This window comes from Lathyrus oleraceus, chromosome 6 (assembly GCF_024323335.1).
Source record: "Lathyrus oleraceus cultivar Zhongwan6 chromosome 6, CAAS_Psat_ZW6_1.0, whole genome shotgun sequence".
NCBI lineage: Eukaryota > Viridiplantae > Streptophyta > Magnoliopsida > Fabales > Fabaceae > Lathyrus > Lathyrus oleraceus.
In genome coordinates this window covers 308,338,448-308,351,562 of record NC_066584.1, presented here as the reverse complement: position 1 = coordinate 308,351,562, position 13,115 = coordinate 308,338,448, and positions in this window count along the sequence as shown.

The window sequence follows — 13,115 nt, the reverse complement described above, 5'->3', positions numbered from 1 at the left end:
AATTCAAGACAAATATCTGAAAAATAACACTCACACACGTAAGTCGATTTTTGATCGCCATCTGTACTTCCTAGGGTATTCCTCTTGGTTGCCTTCTTTAAATGGTCAAGTCCCTCGAAAATAGGGGTGTCTTAAGCAAAGTCCCTTCAAACAGAAAAATCATCAAGTCCCTATAAACTTAAAAGATCAAGTCCCTACGAGGTTGCCTACGATATAATGATCTTGTCCCTTCGGTAAATATGATGATAGTCCCTACGAGTTGCTAAAGACACCCCTTATGTTGCCTTCATTGACCATACGATGACCCTACGCCCGTCCCTTAAACACATCCAAGGTAATGACTACCTATTCCTTAATAATAGGGACAGTCTTACCATTGAAAGAATATACGAGAACACGAAAGACTTAATCTAGGATAGGTATCTCATAGTTATTTGCTCACACTTTTCAAAATTACTTTTACACCTCACAATTTCTAAACTAGGCTTTGTATACACCCATACGAGGGTCATTACAAAGTACTTAAAGAAATTTTTCTAATCACACACTACACTCTTGCAAACAAACAAAGTGAGCTAAGTAACTAAGAGCCCATGGATAACCATGGATATAAAGGGTGTTAATACCTTCCCTTTGTATAACCTACCCCCCGAACTCAAAATCTTTTTAAGGTCTTTCCTGTTCTTTTATGTCCTTTCCTTTTGGATAAAATAAAAGTCGGTGGCGACTCTTGCTATCCGCAACATTTAACTAAAGTCAGTTCTCCCACCGTGTTACAGTTATGGTGTGCCAAGTAAGATCATTATTGATAATGGATCGAACTTGAATAACAATATGGTGGAAGCTCTTTGCAAAGACTTCAAGATTGCACATCATAATTCTTCTCCCTATATACCCAAGATGAATGGGGTTATTGAAGCTGCGAATAAGAACATTAAGAAGATTATCCAGAAGATGGTCGTCATGTACAAGGATTGGCAAGAGATGCTCCCATTTGCTTTACATGGGTATCGCACATCCATCCGCACTTCGACAGGGGCAACCCCTTTCTCTCTTGTATATGGTATGGAAGCAGTGCTCTCCGTAGAGGTTGAGATTCCTTCGTTGCGTGTGCTCATGGAAGCCAAGTTGACTGAAGCTGAATGGTGTCAGACCAGGTTTGACCAACTGAATTTAATAGAAGAAAAGAGATTAACTGCCATGTGTCATGGTCAGTTATATCAACAGAGGATGAATAAATATTTTGATAAGAAGGTCAAACCTCGAGTGTTCAGAGAAGGAGACCTTGTGCTCAAGAAGATTTTGACGTTCAAGCCAGATTCTAGAGAAAAATGGACTCCCAATTATGAAGGCCCATATGTTGTTAAGAGAGCCTTTTCAGGCGGTGCTTTGATTCTTACAACTATGGATGGTGAAGAGTTCACTCATCTTGTGAACGTAGACGCAGTCAAGAAATACTTCTCCTAAAAAAGAAAAGAACAGCTCGCTAAGTTGAAAACCCGAAAGGGCGGCTTAGGCAAAAATGAGCGTCTCGGTGGATTGAAAACCCGAAAGGGCGATCCATGCAAAAATTAGAGACATAAAACAAAAATAATTTCCCGATAAGTTGAGTACCCCACCCTGGGGAAACTTATGCAAAAATTAGGGATTATGGCAAGTAACTGCATTCTGCTGATCTTCAGTAATTTTTTTGAAGACTTGTTTGAGCACAAAGGTTGACGTTGGTTCATCTTCAGCAGCGGTCAAGAGCACAGTGGATATCAAGATTTGGTAGAGGGATTAAGGATCATTTGTATTCAATCTAACCTTTTCCATGCAAATTACCATTTTCAACTTTGTAAAATCTATGGAGTCTTGTCATTTACAGGCTACCACCCCATTAAATAAAGTTGAGCTTTTATCCAAATTGTTTCTACTCTTATTTACTTCAGCCAATAGTTTTAAATTTTATTATGATCTTTTTAAAACTAAATTTTAAATCAAGTTCAGTTTTCTTTAATATATATAAGCAAGAACTTTTCCAAAACAAGTAACAGTAATATCAACAGCATTTCAGTAAGAAGCAAGTTCTTAAATGCGAAACATCTGAGGTTCCCCAAGCAGTAACTCTTCGAGTATCTCTAGACATCAGTGTTGATTCATTTCCTCAACAGAGTGTTGTTATCCCCAGCTAACGGATTCAGTTCCCCGGTGGAGTGTTTGTTCCCCAATGGAGTATCTTTCTGTTTCCCCAGCTGAGTTGGTTGATTTAGATACCCTATGTCATGTCCTTGTCCCCAACAAAGTTTCTATCTTCCCAGCGGAATTCGTATTTCCTCAGCAGGTAGATCGTCATCAAAAGATGTTTGATCTCTCCCTAGTAGATTGCTTTGGTGTCCCCACCAATTGTCGTATCTTTGCTCCCAGTCAGAGTTTCCTCCTGTTCGTGAGCAGCTTTTGGTTTTGTTCCCCAGTAGGGTTATCTCCCATTTTTATGGTGTTGACCTAAAATTCCCTATGGTATGGATGTTTTTTCCTCAACAGATCTCCCTCCACAGCCAGGGTTGAGCCTTTGGGTTGTTGAACTCTCTGTTCTCCGACAGTTTGTCTCCATGATTTTTGTGGATTGACCGAGGATTGTATCGGTGGTTCGATTTCTTTGCGACACCTCTGTATCCTCCGTGATCGTTTTGTCAGCATAATCACCATATATGTATATACATATACATTCATATAAATTCATGATTTGCATATCCTGCATCTTCATATTTGATTTGTTTGAGATTCTCATTCTCTGTTATGGCGGTACTTCACCCCCATACCAAATCTGGTGTATGTCCTCTTTCAATCGTAGAGTGTCAGCCCCTAAGCAGAAAAGACTTTAACCTCTCTCTATCTCCCCACTGAGTTTGTTTCCTCGTGGATTATTATTACTTCAGTTTCCTCTCTAGTGAATTTCCTGGATGGAATTACTCCCCTTGAGTTATGTCCTCATGGGGTTGAGTCCTGATTGACCGTTTTCTTTCTAGCTCTTACCTAGATAGATATCTTGGTCCCCTAAGAGTCTATTACCCAATAACTGGTAATATTCTTCTTAGTTTGCAGTTTGTTACTTCTTGCCTAAAACCCGACAAAAGTACCATCTTTCTCTCCAGTAGAGTCCCCTGGAAGTATCCTTGATATGTTCATCCTAACCGGTGACGGATATCTTTCCTCCCCCCCCCCCCCCGCAGGAGTCTATCCTTGATATGTTCACTTTAACCAGTGACAAATATTCTCTTCTTTGGTATTCTATCTAGTAACTGATAGATGTAATTCCTATTTTATCTCCTCAACAGAGTCTATCCTTGATGTGTTCATCTTAACTGATGACAGATTTTCTCTTTGATTGGTCTTCTACCCAGTAACCAGTAGTTGTAAATCCTATTGTTCCCCTTTCAGAGTCTATCCTTGATATGTTCACTTTAACCGGTGACGGATTTTCTCTTTGGTTGGTCTTCTACCCAGTAACTGGTAGTTGTAAATCCTGCTTTATCCCCTCGCAGAGTTTAATCTTTGATATGTTCATCCTAACCGGTGATGGATTTTTCTCTCCGACGGTTTTCTATCCAGTTTTCGATAGATGTAATTCCCTTTTGTGGATTCAGTTGGTATATCCTTGATATGTTCATCCTAACCGATGACGGGTATCCTCCTCGACATCCCTAGGCAAGTCTATCCTTGATATGTTCATCCTAACCGGTGACGTATTTTCTTCCCTGTCGAGTTTATCCTTGATATGTTCATCCTAACTGATGACAGATACTCTCACCCTTGGTCTTCTGCCCAGTAACTGGTAGTTATAAATACTATTTTCTGCAGTTTTCCCCAGCAAGGTTATTCTTACCCAGTAACCGGTAATGAATATTCCTCCTGGCTTTTCCTCAGCGAGTCATCCTTGATATGTTCATCTTAACCGATGACGGATGTTCTCTCTGTCAGATCTTTATTATCTCCTTACCCAGTAACAGATAATAGGTAATAGATTTCTGCTCTTCTTGTGTTGAAGTTTATTTCTTCCCCAGTTGAGTTGAGTGCGTTTTCCTCAATGAAATCGTTTCTTCTCCAGCATGAGTCGAGTATTTCAATCTTACTCGTATCCCTTGCAGATGTCTGTTTCTCTCCTGCATGAGTCAAATATTTCAGTGTTATCCTGATTTATTCGTATCTCCTGCAGATGCTTGTTTGTTCCCCGACTGAGTCTTTCCATTTTTTATGGAATCCCTCGAATCCCCCAGCAGTTTTAAGTCGTAGCCTGGCCTACGCATAAGTCCCTTTTATCCCCCAGAGTCTCTGTCTCCCCAGTAAGTGTTCCTTACGGAATGCATTATACTTCTGCGGACTTTCGGTCTCTCTGATTTCTTTTCTTTTGTGGCAATATTTCCCCACAAAGCATTAACTTTTGCATTCATATCATATGCATCATGAGGTCTCTTAGGGACCAAAATTTGTTTCTCTATGTTGTTATTTAAGCTCATTCTACTGAGTCGACCCGAAGATTTTAACCTTCACCTCCTCAGTTAGAATATCCTTAAATAGGGGCAGCTGTCAGACCCCAATTTTGACCCTTAGATCCCTCATGCATTTTTATCATAAGAATTAGCATTGGGATCATGCCTAGGCATCCTCCTTACCGCTTTCTTCATTGGGTTTGCTTTGGGAGAGATCACCAAGCACTTTGTGATTATATCATACTTGTATATTATCATTTTACTAACCAAAATACCAAAAATATGTCTTTGTATCTGTTTAGCTCTTTTTGTAGGTAGGGCATGATCTCATTGATTCATTGATCATATCTAGGGTTTAGGAGCCTCATGAACAAAGAGAACAACCAAGGATTGATTCAATAATGGTTATGATCATCACATATGAGTCCTATTTGCTTCTACATGTTATATTGGTCAAGTTTGCTTCAAGAGTTTGAGGGTGATTTGCCTTGGAAACCCTAGTTTGACTGAGTATCTTAAGTAACTTCTTCTACAAGCTATCTCACCAATTAATAAAATTTATCAAGGGACACTTCAAATATCATCATCTTATGCATATATGATCTACCATAAGCCAATAGAGTCAAGATAGTTGGAAGTTAGCAAGTTGGTTGATGGTGGTTGGCCAGATGGATTCATCTTATCAAAACTGGGTCTCCCTAGACCCTATCTCCTACAATTTTCACCATATTAAAATGATTCCAAGATAAAACTTACTCTAAATGACATTACAAACAACTTTCATGTTGAGACCTAGAGCTAGTTTTGCTTGGAAAATCATTTTCTATGTTGAAACATTATAGGTCATTTTGTCTAAAACCTAATTTGAAATTCAACTTCCCAAGGCCATAACTTGCTCAATTTTTATGATATGAAATATTTCCAAGTTTCACAATCAAATTAAATGTGTCTAATTCAACTTTTATGTTTGGAGTGAGAGATGATTCAATTTCGTTTCACATGTGATGTGAGGCTACATTATAGGTCACTTTTGACATATACCATTGATCAAGTGATTTTGCCAAACTTCAAAAATTCATAACTCTATCATTTCAAATCCAAATGACATGAAATGGGTGACAATTTTTAAGGTCTTTGAGAGAGATACAACTTTGATGAAGACACTTTTCTCATTTTAAGCTCCTATAAAAATTTAAGCAAGGTGGAATATTGAGACATATGGCTTGACACTTAGAAAATTTTTGATATGTCAAATTTTTCCAAACTTCCACCTCTAATATCTCTAAGTTACAAGCTCCAAATGAAAAAGTGTTCAACATCAAACTTGTTCCTCTTGATCTCACCTTTCCAAAGATCTAAAATTCATGCATTTTGGATAAGAAATGCATAGGCTGCGCATGGCTTAAACAGGCTGGTATCATGTGTCATGGATCAAACTTCAAACAACAATGCACACTTGCCTTGCAATCCAATCCATCTCCAATGCATCTGAACTTCATTTTAGACTTTCAAACAATCATTTCATGGGCCTATGCGCGCCCATGCACCATGCTTTCATCATTTGCCAATTTTGGAAAGTAAAAGTGAATGTGCAAATATCATCCAATTCCCCTATAAATACAGTTGCTTATGCTCAGAATTATCACACACACTGCGCCAACTTTGAATCCCCACAGAAAACCCTTTATATTGAGAGGATAAAACTGAAAAATTCAGTTGAATTTGAGCTTGAATCTCCACTATTTTGGAATTCAATTCTCCAGGAGTCCATTGATTCTAAGCCTTTCCATTCTTCTTCTGCAAGCAATTGAAGTGAAGCAAAGCACGACTCAGATCAAGATCTAGCAAGCTCAGACCTCCATTGAAGGTCATTTGCAGAAAATTTGATCTCTTCGATTCTCCTTGTTTCTTGCTCAATTCTATTGATTATTATGTTGGCTGAAGTCCTAACAATGTAGGCAAGGTGTTTGAGTTGCTTTGAGGCCAAATCGAAGCAAGTCAGATCATGAACCTCATTTTTCAATTCCACATATCTCTCAATATAGTTGGAATTGGAAGAAATGGAGGTGATATTCATGCTCAATGATGTTTTCTCTTTAAAATCATGTTCCTGCTTGAAATTTTGGTGATGGTTCATGATGACCAGTCCGACGAGGCTCGCCGGAGAAGACAATCGGAGCTCTGGCTCCGGTGATGAGTTGTCTTTGGTCTAAACTGTGTGATCCATTTCTCATGTTATAATCTCAACCATTCCTTTAGATTAACATGTTTGCAGCGCAGTTGACTCACGTGTTGGTGGAACACGCGCTGTGGACCATCAGATCTGCCACCTCAATTAATGAGGGAGATCTGATGGTCCACGTATTTTAGCATTTTCTGAATTTCCGTTTAATTCCATTATTTTCAATAATTCATAATAAATTTAATATTGATCCAAAAAGTATGGGACTTTCACCAAAATATTTCAAATATTTTTCTCTTTCATATTCTGAATTAAAATTATTTTTTGGATCATTATTAATATTTTTCATTTGTTTTCAATTGTTTAAAAATATTTTTAAGGGTCCAAAAATTATGATTTTTTTATCCAAGGTACTTTGACCTTGTTTGACCTATGATAAATCACATGGTCATTTATTTGGTGTTTTGATGTGATTTTAGGATTTGGACAAAACATATTCGAAATTAATGCATTATTTTAATATTTTTAATTGAATAAATGCCATTTTAATTGTGTTGACCATTTGGATTGACTTATTTGAGTTTTTCATTTGTTGTTGGGCCTTGGTCAAGGTTGATTTGACTTTGTCAAGTTAATATTATTGGATTTAGGGGATTGATGGAATGTACATTCCATCTCCCAAAGTAAATGAATAATGTTAATTTGGTAAAAGACCTCCTTTGACCAATTTGTGACCTCATTCATCCCTTTCCCTCCTCATCTAATTCCCCTTCTTCATCCGTTCATTTTCAATTGGCCAATGACATCTCAAAGTCCTAATGCTAGTTGATTGAAAGATTAACATGAGTATGGATGAGATTAGGTCACACCTTTGCATTTTTTTTTGTGTGGTATGTTTAATGAGTATAGTTCTTAATACTATGTCTCTAACATGCATTAACACCAAACGTTTATTGCCCGGCCTCAAATAGTTGTGACTTCTACATAAGTCCAATTACGATTGCTTAACATAGCGCTAAATTTGTGACATAAAAGGCATAAGTATTCTAGTTAGTGAGATTGTAAGTCTCCCCTCTTCCATGGTATTGTGTGGAAACTTGGCCTTCTTTCCTTCCTTTGGAAGATGTTTTGGTTCAAGGATCCATGCTTGTGGCAATTGGGTTGAGTGTTCTCCAAAGAATGTCTTGAAATCAAAAAGCAAAACAAAACTAACTATTAACTTACTAACCATTAACTTTTACTTTCAAGCTTTTACTTTTAATGCAATTTACTTTTATTGTTTTATTATCATTTGTCATTGTACATATCATTCTAATTGTTTATGTTTATGCAATTTTCACTTTGTCCACTTGGACCATATTATGTGATATACTTTGTTGCTTTGTTTGTTTGATTGGTCTTTAACCACTAATGCACCTAATAATAACAAAAACCCTAAAAGACTTTTGAGTGGACTGTTGTTTTGATCTCCCCAATGGGACTTAGAATTTAGGCAACATTCCTTTGCTAATGGACTTGGCCAATGCCAATTTGTTGAAGAACCAAAAACTTGCAAGTTTGAATTCATCTAATACATCATTCAAGATCTCTCCAGATTCATCTGCAACATTGATCATTATTAAGTTGTTATATTGAACCTGTGACTTATGGAATTCATCTGCTACATAGGCTATTTTGAAGAAGATCTTTGAAGTGGATAAGCTTGGATGAGGCCATCTTTATTTGATGCCTTTGCTCTTCAAGATTGATATAATTGTGCATTTGTGTGTTGCTTGATTCTAAAAAGTCTAAGGGAATTCTGGGTTTCTATTGACATATTTGTCTACTGGATTGCTCCCATTTGGTCAGATCTTTTCAACTTTAAACTTTTAATTTTTTGTGCATAGGGTAGTCTCTTCATCTTCTCCCCATTTCTTTAATTTTAAAATCTCTCCCTCCATTTTTAAAACCTTCTTTGTGTGAACTACTTTTATTCTAAACTTTGACCACTTTGCAAAAAGGTAGAAACTTTGGCCTTATGCCATTGCATTTTTAAACTCATTTTTCTTAAATCAAACTTGTAAATGAACTTAACTATACTTGACTTAAACTTTCAAAAAGCCAAAAAGAACTAACTCATTCAAACCATTTTTAGGCCTTTGTGACTTTCAAGCTTAATTTTTGTTAAAACCAACATACTCACTTTGAGATTTCTGGCACGAACTACAAGGTTTTGATCCCTCATTTTTATGTTGGTACGCGGGCACAAGACCGAAGGTCTTGTCAAACACAAAAATATAATTAATCAATTCTTTTCTCATCCCCCCATTCTATTTGTTTGTAAACATCACTTTGTACAAAATACATATGCACACAAAAAGGGCTCCCTAGGAGTACCTAGGACACTTTGGGTGCTAACACCTTCCTTCTGTGTAACCAATCCCCTTATCTGTGATCTCTGATTTTTATTAGTTTTTATTTGAAAACTTCTTACTAATTGGGTTTTGTTCGTACTTTTTCCCTTTTCCCTCGGAAACAATAAAAGCACGGCGGCGACTCTTGTTAATTGATCTCTAGCTTGTCAATAGCTTGATGATCATGAATTACCCGCTACAGATTCGTCTTGATAGGCCAGCTCATGTGTTTGCTATTGAAGAGGTCAAAGACGAGAAGTCGTGGTATTATGACATCAAGTGTTTCCTCCAAAGTCAGATTTACCCGCATGGGGCATCTTTGAAAGGTAAGAAGACTTTGAGGAGATTAGTCGGAAATTTCTACCTGAATGGTGATGTGCTTTACAAGAGAAACTTCGATATGGTTCTGCTCAGATGCATGGATAGACACGAAGCATACCTATTGATGACTGAAGTCCATGAAGGGTCATTTGGTACTCATTCCAATGGACATGCAATGGCGAAGAAGATGTTTCGAGCAGGTTACTATTGGTTGACAATGGAATTTGACTGTTGCAAGTTTGTGAAGAAATGCCGCAAGTGTCAAATTTATGCAGATAAGATTCATGTTCCCCCGACATTATTGAACGTCATTTCCTCTCCATGGCCCTTCTCCATGTGGGGAGTTAATATGATTGGCATGATTGAGCCCAAAGCTTCGAACGAACATCGTTTCACTTTGGTGGCAATTGATTACTTCACCAAATGGGTTAAGGCGGCATCGTATGCGAATGTAACCAAGCAAGTTGTTGTAAGGTTTATCAAGAATCAGATTATATGCCGTTATGGTGTGCCAAGTAAGATCATTATTGACAATGGATCGAACTTGAATAATAATATGGTGGAAGCTCTTTGTAAAGACTTCAAGATTGCACATCATAATTCTTCTCCCTACATACCTAAGATGAATGGGGTTGTTGAAGTTGCAAACAAGAACATCAAGAAGATTACCCAGAAGATGGTTGTAACATACAAGGATTGGCATGAGATGCTCCCATTTGCTTTGCACGGGTATCGTACATCCATCCACACTTCAACAGGGGCAACCCCTTTCTCACTTGTTTATGGTATGGAAGCAGTGCTCCCCGTGGAGGTTGAGATTCCATCATTGCGTATGCTCATGGAAGCCAAGTTGTCTGAGGCTGAATGGTGTCAGACCAGGTATGGTCAGTTAAATTTGATTGAAGAGAAGAGATTGACTGCCATGTGTCATGGTCAGTTGTATCAGCAGAGGATGAAGAAAGTTTTTGATAAGAAGATCAGACCTCGTGTGTTCAGAGAAGGTGACCTTATGCTCAAGAAGATTTTATCTTTCAAACCAAACTCTAGGGGCAAATGGACTCCTAATTATGAAGGCCCATATGTTGTTAAGAGAGCCTTTTCAGGCAGTGCATTGATCCTTACAACTATGCATGGTGAAGAGTTCACTCGTCTTGTGAACGCAGATGCAGTCATGAAATACTTCGCCTAAAAAAGAAAAGAACAACTCGCTAAGTTGAAAACCCGAAAGGGCGGCTTAGGCAAAAATGAGCGTCTCCGTGGATTGAAAACCTAAAAGGGCGATCCAGGCAAAAGTTAGAGACATAAAACAGAAAGATTATCCAGATAAATTGAGTACCCCACCTTGGGGAAATTCATGCAAAAATTAGGGATTACGACAAGTAACTGCATCTTGCTGATATTCAATATTGAAGACACTTTTGAGCACAACGGTCGATGGTGATTCATCATCCCCAGTAGAGACCAAAAGCACAGTGGATATCAAGAGTTGATAGAAGGATTAGTGATCATTGTATTCAATGTAACCATTTTCCATGTAAATTACCATTTTCAACTTTGTAAAAATCTATAGAGTCTTGTCATTTACAGACTACCATTCAATTAAATAAAATTGAGCTTTTATCCAATTGTTTCTACTCTTATTTATTTTGGCAAATAGTTTTAAAATTTTATTATGATCATTTTTGAAATTAAAGTTTTAATCAAAATCATTTTTCTTAAACATATAAAAGAATGAATTTTTAGCAATCGATTTCATTTAAAAGGAATATCAACAGTGGTTCGAAAGCAGTAAGCCCTAAGTGTGGAGCAGTATTGGTTCTCCCTAAGCAGTAGGCACAATTTCTCTTTCACCCCCAACAACGTTATTCAACACTCGGTGTTTGTTGATTTCTCCAGACGGTTGATTGTTCGCTATTCCCCAGTAGGTTAGCTAGTTGTGTTGGTTGATTTAGTCCTCTGCGGAGTGTTTATTCCTCAGCGGAGTTAATGTGTATTCCCTAACTGAGAACGGTTTCCTCAACAGTTCGCATGGTTGCGGTAGAACTTTGGTTTCCCCACCAATCGACATCCGATTCACTCCCAGTCAGAGTTTCCTCTTGGTTTCTAAGAAGCTCTTTGTTATTTATCCTCTGCATGGTTGTCTCCTATTTGATATGGTGTTGACCTAAAATTCCCCGCAAACTCGATGGTTTTTCTCAGCAGATCTCTTCTTTCCCCAGCTAGGTTTGAGCCTTTGGGATGTTAATCTCTTTTCTCCAACAATTGTCTCCCTCTTTTGTGGATTGACCGAGAATTGTACTGATGATTCAAATTTGCGACACCTTTGTATTCTTTGCGATTGTTTTGTCAGCATAATCATCACATATACATATACATGTACATATACACTCACATATTCCATTATTGCATCATCATTATTGTTGATTCACTCATGTGATTCTTATTCTTTGTTATGGTTATACTTTATCCCCATACAAATTTAGTATTTGTCCTCCCTCCATTGTAGAGTTTCATCCCCTTAAGCAGAAAGACTTTAACCTTTCTCCTTTCCCCACTGAGTTATTTCCCCGTGGACGATTATTATTTAAGTTTCCTCCCCATTGGATTATCTGGATGGAATCACTCCCCTTGAGTTATATCCTCATTGGGTTGAGTCTTAATTGGCCGTTTCTTTCTAGATCTTACCTAGATAGATGCTTTGAGTCCCCTAAGAGTTTACTACCTAGTAACTAGTAATATTCTTCTTAGTCTGTAGTTTGTCACTTCTTGCCCAATACCCGACAAAAGTACCCCTATTTTCTCCTTAGTGTAGTCCCCAGCAGATTCATTTTTATGTCTCCTCAGGAAGTCTATCCTTGATATGTTCATCTTAACTGATGACAAATATTTTCTTCCCCTGTTTTGAGTTTATCGTTGATATGTTCATCCTAACCGGTGATGGGTACTCCCATCTTTGGTTTTCTACCTAGTAAAAAGGTAGTTGTAATCCCTATTTTGGTTCCCCAGAGAGTTAATCCTTGAAATGTTCATCCTAACCGATGACGAGTTTTCTTCTCTTTGCGGTCTTCTGCCCAGTTACCGGTAGTTGTAAATCCTGCTTTTCTTTCCCCTTGAAGAGTTTATCCTTGATATGTTCACTTTAACCGGTGACAGATACTCTCTTCTTTTGGTAATCTATCCAGTAACTGATAGATATAATTCTTATTTCCCTCCTCGCAGAGTCTATCCTTGATATGTTCATCCTAACTGTAATACCCTAAAATTTGCCCCCTCATTCATGCATTCATTTTTAGGTCATTTAACATTTCATATTGCATTGCATCATATCAATCAGAATCAGATCCAAGAAGCTTGAATATCATCCAAGACACTTTGTGGGTCCTATCTGGGTGATCAGTCAACACAAGGGAATGGCTTGAGATACTTCCAACATGTTCAAATGGGGTCTATTCATCAATCAAAACGTTAATCTTGAAGGAGCAAAAGTTTGTTCATGAGCTGTCATGCTCGCTAGGCGAGCAGAATGGGTCTCCTAGCGAGTCCCAAGAAAAGGCCACCAGAATCACCTACGCTCAGAGGAATTTCTTGAACTGTCATGCTCGCTAGGCGAAGCCCACGCGTTTTGAAAAAAATAATAATAATAATAATAATAAAAATAATAAATAAATAAATAAATAAATAAATAAATAAAATATAACAGAAAAATCTTGGACTTGGACCTCTCTCTTTTGAGCCCACAAAGTCACAAAA